This window comes from Megalobrama amblycephala, linkage group LG5, assembly GCF_018812025.1.
Source record: "Megalobrama amblycephala isolate DHTTF-2021 linkage group LG5, ASM1881202v1, whole genome shotgun sequence".
NCBI classification, from domain to species: Eukaryota; Metazoa; Chordata; class Actinopteri; order Cypriniformes; family Xenocyprididae; genus Megalobrama; species Megalobrama amblycephala.
Window position 1 is genome coordinate 32890906 of NC_063048.1, and position 9024 is coordinate 32899929.

The 9024-nt window shown below is 37.2% G+C and overlaps 1 long non-coding RNA gene across 1 annotated transcript; it reads right to left on the bottom strand.

Moving 5' to 3' along the window:
* Window positions 1-555: 555 nt before the first annotated feature.
* Window positions 556-1610, bottom strand: LOC125268237. The gene is made up of 2 exons (XR_007184846.1): window positions 1043-1610; window positions 556-942 (listed from the first exon to the last, which is right to left on the bottom strand). It is a non-coding gene; the product is annotated as an uncharacterized LOC125268237 (long non-coding RNA).
* Window positions 1611-9024: the final 7414 nt, after the last annotated feature.

Here is a 9024-nt window from a genome sequence, read left to right on the forward strand (position 1 = left end):
AAAGACTATAGAATAACACAAGACGTGTCACTCGTATTGTTTTGAATGGGAGAAAGTGCAACGCGCAATATAGCGGAATAAGTCCCGCCTTCTAAATAAGAGCCAATCGCCGATTGGTAAAGTCATCGCGTCACTGCAGCGGCCGTTAGAAGCTCTGGTTTCTATAGAAACAGTCAGACTCGCGCCTCCGAAATGAGACACAAGAGATGCGCATTTAGGACTGCGCGTATTAGCTTGATCCAGCCACAAAAATACCGTTTTTTTGTCATGATTCGAGCGTTTAGAAACTAAATTTATTTTCATACTTCATTGGTGATTTCAAATATAAAATTTAATCGAAAGCTTGGCAAACAGCTTTGGAGAACTTGATGTTTCCCCATTCAAAGAGACAGGAGCTGCACTTGCATTCCTGAGAGGCGTTCCAAAGATGGCCGCCAAGTGAAATTACTTGATAATACCATGTTTTTATCATCATGTTTCCAGGGAAGAGAAACTATTTGTTGTGGCATGATCTGCTATAAAAATATTTTAGTTAATACAAATAAAAAGCGGAAGTTGTATTTATTTTGTATTTAATAAAATGTCCAGAATATATTTCAATAAACAAACAAGGTGGTGTCAAAACTTCACTTTCACTTTCTTTCTTCAAATCAGCAGTACATGACATGAGCACCACAAACACATCATTTGTATGCTGAGGAATTCAGACTTTTCCCTTCCTGCTCATGTTTTAACTGTCTCGTATTCAGATGCCCTTTAAAGGTCAGAATGAAATAAACCACTGATGATTATCTCAGTGATGTGGTGCACAAAACAACAAGAAACAACTGTAAACACAAACCCCTGTGGATCTCCGCTGCTGTTACTTAAGGCGGTGGGGTGCAGGGACTCTGAGCTTAGGCTTATACTTCAGCTCTGTCAGCGAGATCCACACAATGGTGCCTCATGGGAGAATAGAAAGAGGAATGAATGAGTGGATAAAGCAGCCAGACATCACACGGAAATCAATGAGGCTTCATATTCTCAGAGATGGTCCGATTACCCTGAGGGCTGCCTGTCATGTTTAGGCTTGATGTCCATTGTCCTTTTAGATGCTATCATTAATCTCTCAGTGTTCTTCGTTTCCTTTGAAAGAGCAAAAATAGAGTAAAGTGACTCAGTGACTGCCTAACATTAAATGAATGTTAAACACTCCATGGTATTGAAATCGGATACAATCTGATGCAGTCGGGCATTGATGCCTTGTACCTGCGCCTTGTGAGATTTAGCGAGTTAAATAAGATTCACTGTATAAAGGCATTTCGAAAGCCTTTGAGATTTCCATTCATTTCTGTGCCAGTTGTGGGTTTTGGAGAAAATCTGACATCTTGGATTAAAGCTGACATATGATTTGGGATGGTTCCTAGGAGGATATATAATTAACTTGCTATATAATCAGCGAGCGCATTCTCCTTTGTGGATCATTCCGAATGATGCCTTGATAAACAGCTACTCTGCTTTAAGAAGCTGTTGATTTGGCTTTTGTTAGGCAGTAAAACAGCTGTAATTAAAAAGAAAAGAGCAACATGGCGTGTCATCTCAATAACTTTGATGAGATCATTTTTGCTATACCTTTCCAAGAAAACCCACGTCAGATTTTTGGAACCGAGCGATATTGGACAGGAAAGACACAAAAAAAGACACAAAAACATGAGACCAAAATAATTATGTAGCACTATAGCAACCTCACTATATCCAGCCACCCACCTCCACACGCATACACACTGTTTCTAGCAGCACTGAACTCCTGCTGGTGAGAATCCTCTTTGAGCCTTGCTTTCTCCACTGAAACTCCTGAGAGATACACTCGTGGCATAAAGATTTGTGTGTGTTGTTGTTGTGTGTGTGATGCAAGAGGATGTGAGACAGGGCGAGCCGAGCAGTCTGGAGATTTTGATGATGTACTCATCCAGAGCATAAACAGAGCCAATGATATTTCTCCTTCAGTGCCTTTGGAACATTACTAGGAACATTACATGGACATGCTTGTATGTTTTCTTTACATTCAGAAATGTTGGCAATTCCAGCCTTGTCCTGTTAACCTGCTTTAAAGCTATGTGTGTGTGTGTACTGTATGTATGTGTAAGTGTTGCAACAAAGGTAATTCTCTTTCAACAACCAATCCAATCAATAGTTCAGACTGCAATTATCTACAAGTCAGAACTCATCAAAAAGTTGAGTTAATAGTTATTGGATTAGGTACAAGGATGTCGGTTCAGTATTAGACCATTTATCGGCCACAATTGTACTTTATTGTGTGAGCCCATTTCCCCTAAAAGAATTTAATAACAAATATAATAAATTTTAAAGAATTTTTTTCTAACGTATTAGTTTTCCTTGCCTGCCTGTATATATATAACAGCCATAGACTGTAAAAAAATATGGACGTAGCGTCCGTGACATCACCCATAGAGTTCTGAACAGCAGTTTTGAAGCGAAAATGAGGCCGCGGCCATCTTAGCTGCGCGTCACTGCACGTCACTCCCGGATAACTGAAAATGGGCAAAGAGGCGGGGAGGTGGTTTTAGCTGATATGACTGGTTGCTGAAACCACGCCCGCCTAGCTCAACGCGACCATGTTAGCCGCAAAGGAGCTATCTATCTATCTTAGATACGATCTAAAATATTAATGAAGATAAGTTTTATTATCAGAACGTACTAAAGGTTTACTGTCAATCTACGGTGTTTTTTAAGATATAGATCCTCCAACACCAGTAGTGTTGGTTGTGCAAATAACAACATGGAAAATCAAATGGGACTTCATACCTTTATAATGAAATAGAGATCGCGAGATGAATCCAATCCGTGGCACTTGGGTAAAATATGAGTGTCCATTGCAAAACAAAAAAACATATCACATTTCTTCTGAATGATCTGCTCTCTGTCATCGTTCTTCAAGAAAGGATGCAATCTGAGCAGCCTTTATGTTGTAAAACTGTATACGATTGTATCTAACAAACAAATGAGCCTGTGTCCAAAGTATATTTTTTTTCAAAATAGTGCAGCAGTTTTAGTTATAATATCCAAGCAGTCCTGTCAGATTTTGATATCCTCCTGCCATTGTCATTGTAGTAAATCTCACAATCAAAACTTTCAGCCAATGCCACGATCCAACAACGTGTGTTCTGTGTCTCTTCCCCATGCATGCACATCTACACAGACACACATCAGTCTTGAATATTATGCAGCAAGCCATATTTTATAATTGTATAAAATAATCGAGCCAAATACGGCTGAGATGCCAAATTCAGCGGCAGCTGAGGTAACATGACGGCTCACAGACAGCAGCGCAATCTACCTGTCACTCAAGTGGCCACGCCCTTAATTATGCAGAACTTTAAGGCTTAATATAATTTAAACGGATAAGTTATAAAAAAATTCACCCCCCTCAGAGTTGTCATGAAGGGCAAAAATAGCAGTATAGACCAAAACCACAATTTGAACCAACTTGTAAACATGTTTTTTTCTGCTATAAACTTGGCCAATTTAACATGGGACTCTATGAGATTATGCTCTCTTTTGGAGCCTGTCCCTAGCGGCCAGTCGATGAATCGCAGTTTAAGTTACTTCCGTATTGGCTTCACGAGAGAAAGGGGGAGGTTGCCGCTTGATAACAGCTGAGAATCTTAACTGTGAAAGTGTCTGAATTTTGCTGATATTCCCACTTTAAAAGGTTGTGTGATTCAAACAAGCTAATATGATCTTGCTTTCTTCTTGGTGTCATGAGATAGACAACAAAGAAATCTTAAGAAGAAAAAAAGAAAAAAAAAAAAGAACAGCTTGGGCTCAGGACTCCAAACAGCATTTTACACATTTTATCATTACACATTTTATTCCCAAAACAATTAATTAGCAATCTCTCCCATGATTTACTCACCCTCAAGCCATAGGTGTATATGACTATCTTCTTTCAGACAAACACAATTGGAAATATTTTTTAAAATATCCTTAGTCCTCCAAGCTTTATAATGGTTGTGAATGGGGGCCTGCATTTTGAAAACAAAACAAAAATGCATCCATCCATAATCAAAGTAATCCATACGGCTCCAGAGGGTTAATAAAGGCCTTTTGAAGCGAAGCGATGCATTTTTGTAAGAAAAATATCCATATTTAAAACTTGATAAATTCAAATAACTAGCTCCATTTACTACCATTATAAACCTAAATATTTAAATAAATCTCAGATTGTGTTTGTCTGAAAGAAGATAGTCATATACACCTAGGATGGCATGAGAGTGAGTAAAAAATGAGAAAATGTTCATTTTTGGGTGAACTATCCCTTTAATAATATAGATATTTTAAGCTGCATGTACGCATTATCATGACAACATATTTTTTGCTCAGACCATTTACATTCACTAACTACTGACTGTGTTTAGATTGATACCAATTAATATCAAAATGAACCACTTTTTAATTTTTCTTGTTAAGCGCTAAGTCACATCAGTCCACTCCTGCCAGAATATGCACAATCTCCATTTTAAAACATTGCTTGCAGTAACCTTTCCTCACTTACATAAAGTAGGTTTGAAACAACAGAAAAGACCTGCATCATTGTGCGAGTGTGAGTGGGACCGCGTTACCTAACTGAACAACCCACTAGATCAGTATACTTGCGACTCTAGTCTGCAAGTGTTTTTATAAAGGGAAATGAAATGTTTTCATTTTACAAATGAAACATGGCACAGCAACATTCAGCACTTGTATTGCATTTAATCAATCTGAGTACTACAGAATTATTGGTAGGGAATATTCAGTAGCCTTTTAACTCTGGTAGACTTCCATCTATACCCAAATCTACACCCCATAGATTACAAATAACTGATTCATGGCCCACCATAAAATTGGCAAGGAAGTCATTGTGTGGTGATTGAATGACATAGACATATCTGTCTAATGCAGACAGCCAGCAAAGATTGAGTGGAACGAATTCCAAATTTTCCGTCCAATTCAGTCAAAACAGCTGAATATAAGCACCTATTCATTCACACTCTCTCATACACACAAAGCATATGTGAATAAAGTTGTGGGATCTGTCTATTGTTATTATGATGTGAAACAGTAATAGTATAGGCTATTACACTTTTCCTCTTCAAATATTGCAAACGAGCTCTGTTGCTGCTCAGCAGATTTTTCTATGCAGTATTCTGCACATGTTCAGTAACCTAAATGGCAATTTATCATCAGAATGAGTTGTGTTAAATTGCTCAAGGCTGGGCATTATATACAGCGGTTCTGGGTTTTTGTCACACATTTTTGTTTGATTTATAGACCGGTGTCACACGCTCAACCACATAGAGCTTTCTTTTCCTCACAGTGAAAATAAGATCATGCAGGGTTTTTAATGTTATCGTTGGAATGATAATTATTCCTGGCAGTATGACACCTTCCCAAACCAATTTGTGGTTTTCCACTCTTAGGTGGCTCATCATTCTTTAGCAAAGAGGCCTGTCAGAGTTGAGTCATATTTTTTCTCGGAGCTGATCAAATTCTGATTCATGTTGCTGATTCATGCTAGAACTGACTGATCGCATAAGAGATTAAATTGAATGACCTGCTCATGGTTTGAATGCCTTGTACTTTACTTTGAGATCATCTTCAAATGATATAAGCCTTGTGTGCATGATCACTCAAGGATTACTGTGTGCTTTAATCGCTGTCTTCAGCTTAAGTAATTATTGGCCTACATGGCATAGTCAACAGCATGTCAGTGTGACAGAAGGTAAGATAGTGCTGTGTGAAGTTTGCAGGGTATTCAGGCCATCTTGAGTTTTAAATCTGCTCAAATCATATTTATATCATTTTGAGCATTATTAATTCTTCACATTCATTTTTATACGAGTAGACATCAACCTGAATTCCCCCCTATTCATAGTTATCAGTCACGTGACTGCTGCAGAGACCTGGCAGGCAAAACATCCATAGAACTGCATTACAGGCCTGTCAATTTTCAATCTCAAAAGATTAAAAAAAATGTGAATAAAATGCAAGCACATGTGATCTATATACAGCACCTGCTGAAGTATTTCAATCACTAAAAACAGTGGGACATTCTAAAACGCTAACGTGAAAAACACTTAAAGTGCCTTAATGTACTAAAACAGTGGTATTAAAAGATCAAATTCAGTATACACCTTATTGATGATGCATACGTTATCCAGAATATGAACACAACGAGTTAAAGTGTTAGTTCACCCAAAAATGAAAATTCTGTCATTAAATACTCACCCTCATGTCGTTCCAAAGCCGTAAGACCTTCGTTCATCTTCAGAACACAAATTAAGATATTTTTTGCTGAAATCCGAGAGCTCTCAGACTCCTCCATAGACAGCAATTTAATTACCACTGTCAAGGCCCAGAAAGGTACTAAAGACATTGTTAAAATAGTTATTACATAATTCAGTTGATTTCACGCATCTCAGTATAGCAATATAGTTTGGGGAAAGCCAATGTTTACTAATGTAAGTTATGTGTAGTAAACGAAACCGCACATCTGCGCCATTCATACAGAGACACACAGAACATGCAGGATTCATATTTAAATGGTCTTTTTGCAGTTTAATATTCACACTATGTCGCAATTAGAAAAAAAAGGATTTAAGAATACAGAACTTACCATTCACAATCCTCGGCTTGATCCTCAAAATGGAGCTGAAACCAGTTGTACTTTTCCTCTGAGGTAAATTCTTCTAGAATTATTCCTCACTGCGTCTCAAAACAATGAAAAGTACATAAATCTGACTAAACGATGAGTTTTTATTTCTCGAGTTGTTGACAGCAGGCGCCGTTGACTGTTTACATGGATCGCCTCAGAATTTGCCTTTGAACGCTACACGCTGTGGGCGTGGCCACGTTAGTGGATAATGAGGTGATTCTCGACAGACACGTGCACACATAGACATAAAAGGGGCTTGAGCACCTGCCCTTTTTCTTCCTCGAGAGAAAGTGCCCTTTTTTCTGGGGTGCTTTTTTTTTTTTTTTTTTAAATAAATGAATAAATATTCCTGTTTGCCCACAGCTTCCCTGTCAAAAATATATTTACTGACAAAAAAAATAATAATACTAAATACTATATATCAGGTCGGCTTTGTCGAGTTCAGCAGCCCTCCCTCCGCGACACGCCATTCATTCCCGTACGCGCGCACGCGCGCCACATCTCACCTGCTGGCTGAAAACTTGTGACAACTATGCCCGGGAAAATACAACTGCTGTCCATCCCGTGCATTTCTTTCAGGTGGCCTATGTATGTTCACAAACGTGAAATTTGTGAAACTATTGTGAAACAATTTAAGGGTGAGAGTATTTATACGTTTAACGCCGCGTTAATAGTTTGACCACCAGCAATGCATCTGCCTGATTTGGATACTAATGTAATTTATGTCATATTATAATTTTAATTATTTTAATGTGCTATGCATTGCATTTTGAACCATGTTAAAGATATCTGTAGGGCTGTCAATACCAGAAGAGGAACATCCATGAACCGCATTATTAGACAGTTTTCTAAGGATGCACGATTTATTAAAACTATTTAAAAATCATAATACAGCATTACATAATGCTATCCTTAAATCTATGCTTACACAGGAGAATACATCAATAAAAGTGGCTGTAGCATTTCTATCAAAAAAAATAAAAGTGGCCGAATATTATTATTTAAGTAATAATATATTTTTTAATTATGATGGTTGGCTTTAATCGTGGAATTGATCGTGCTGTGCTGTGCTGTGTAACAACAAAAATCAGCAGGCTTTTGGCGCCCTCTGCAGGCATTTGTTATAATATATAATGTATTTATAACATTTCAGGGGAAAAAAAACCTTGATGTGTTTAAATATGCAGATTAGCTTGTTTTGATTAATTTAGAAGAAATCTACAGATGCAAACAGATGGATGGTAGTAGGCTTAAAACAAACACCATCTAAATGTGTAGGGTTAGGGTTAAGTTTTCTTTCCATTAGAGTAAAAGACATGGCAGCAAAAATGAACCAAAATCTTAAAATTGTCCACTACATGAAAGAAGTATTCCAATAACACCAAATTAATTAAAATGATTTATTGATTTGTGCAAAATAAACAAATTATTAGTGAAACTATGTCCCTCTCCTTGGTGCAGTGATTTATTCTAAATGTATAGCTACTTGAAAATAGTGTAGAAAACATGCACATTGTGGCTTAATTTCCTTTGCTGTTGCCTGCTCTTGTGATAAACCTAGTCAAGACTAAAGAAGAACATGGTCTCTGTGTTGATAACTGATTATTAACTGAATAACTGATTATTTTGTAGAAATCAAGAATAAAACAATTGGTGAGTGTGAGGGAAGTAAAAAAATTGGTAAGGAAGTCAGAGTTGTCTTAATATATTTAAGGGTTTATTATTTTTTTTTTTTAAATAAATAATTATGAGAAGTGCCCTTTTTTCCACTTGAGCCCCTGCCCCCAAAATGTATGTGCACGTCCCTGATTCTCGACGACTGACATCTCTCTTTTCAAACAGATTACACAAATAGAGACTATTTGACTTAGATTATTTAAAACCTGAAATTTCAAGGTTTCTTTGGTCATATGTCTCATGTTTGTGTGAGAAGTATGCAGTTACAGTTCATTTTCTGAGGAGTATCAGAATGGACTTCATTCAGATAGAGATGCCAGATCGCGCTTCATGTTAGTATTCTTTATTTTGCAAAATGCACAACATTAGGTTTTTACTGTGAGCGCACACAAATAAAAGTAGACATTCAGTAGTTTTTGATGTATTTTGTCTGTATGATGGAATATTTTAAGTCGATTTTGCTGCTATGTGAAGAAAATCCAGCAAAACGCGCCGGCGCATTTCCCAACCCCCAGAGTATTAAATATTGTTTCTAGTTGATGTTAGAACCATAAAGTTATAAAATATACTATATCAATAAATATGTCTATATAAAGAAATATGTTCTGTGAAATAAGAGCCCAGAGCTCGTGGTCAGTGGCATTCAGACCGGA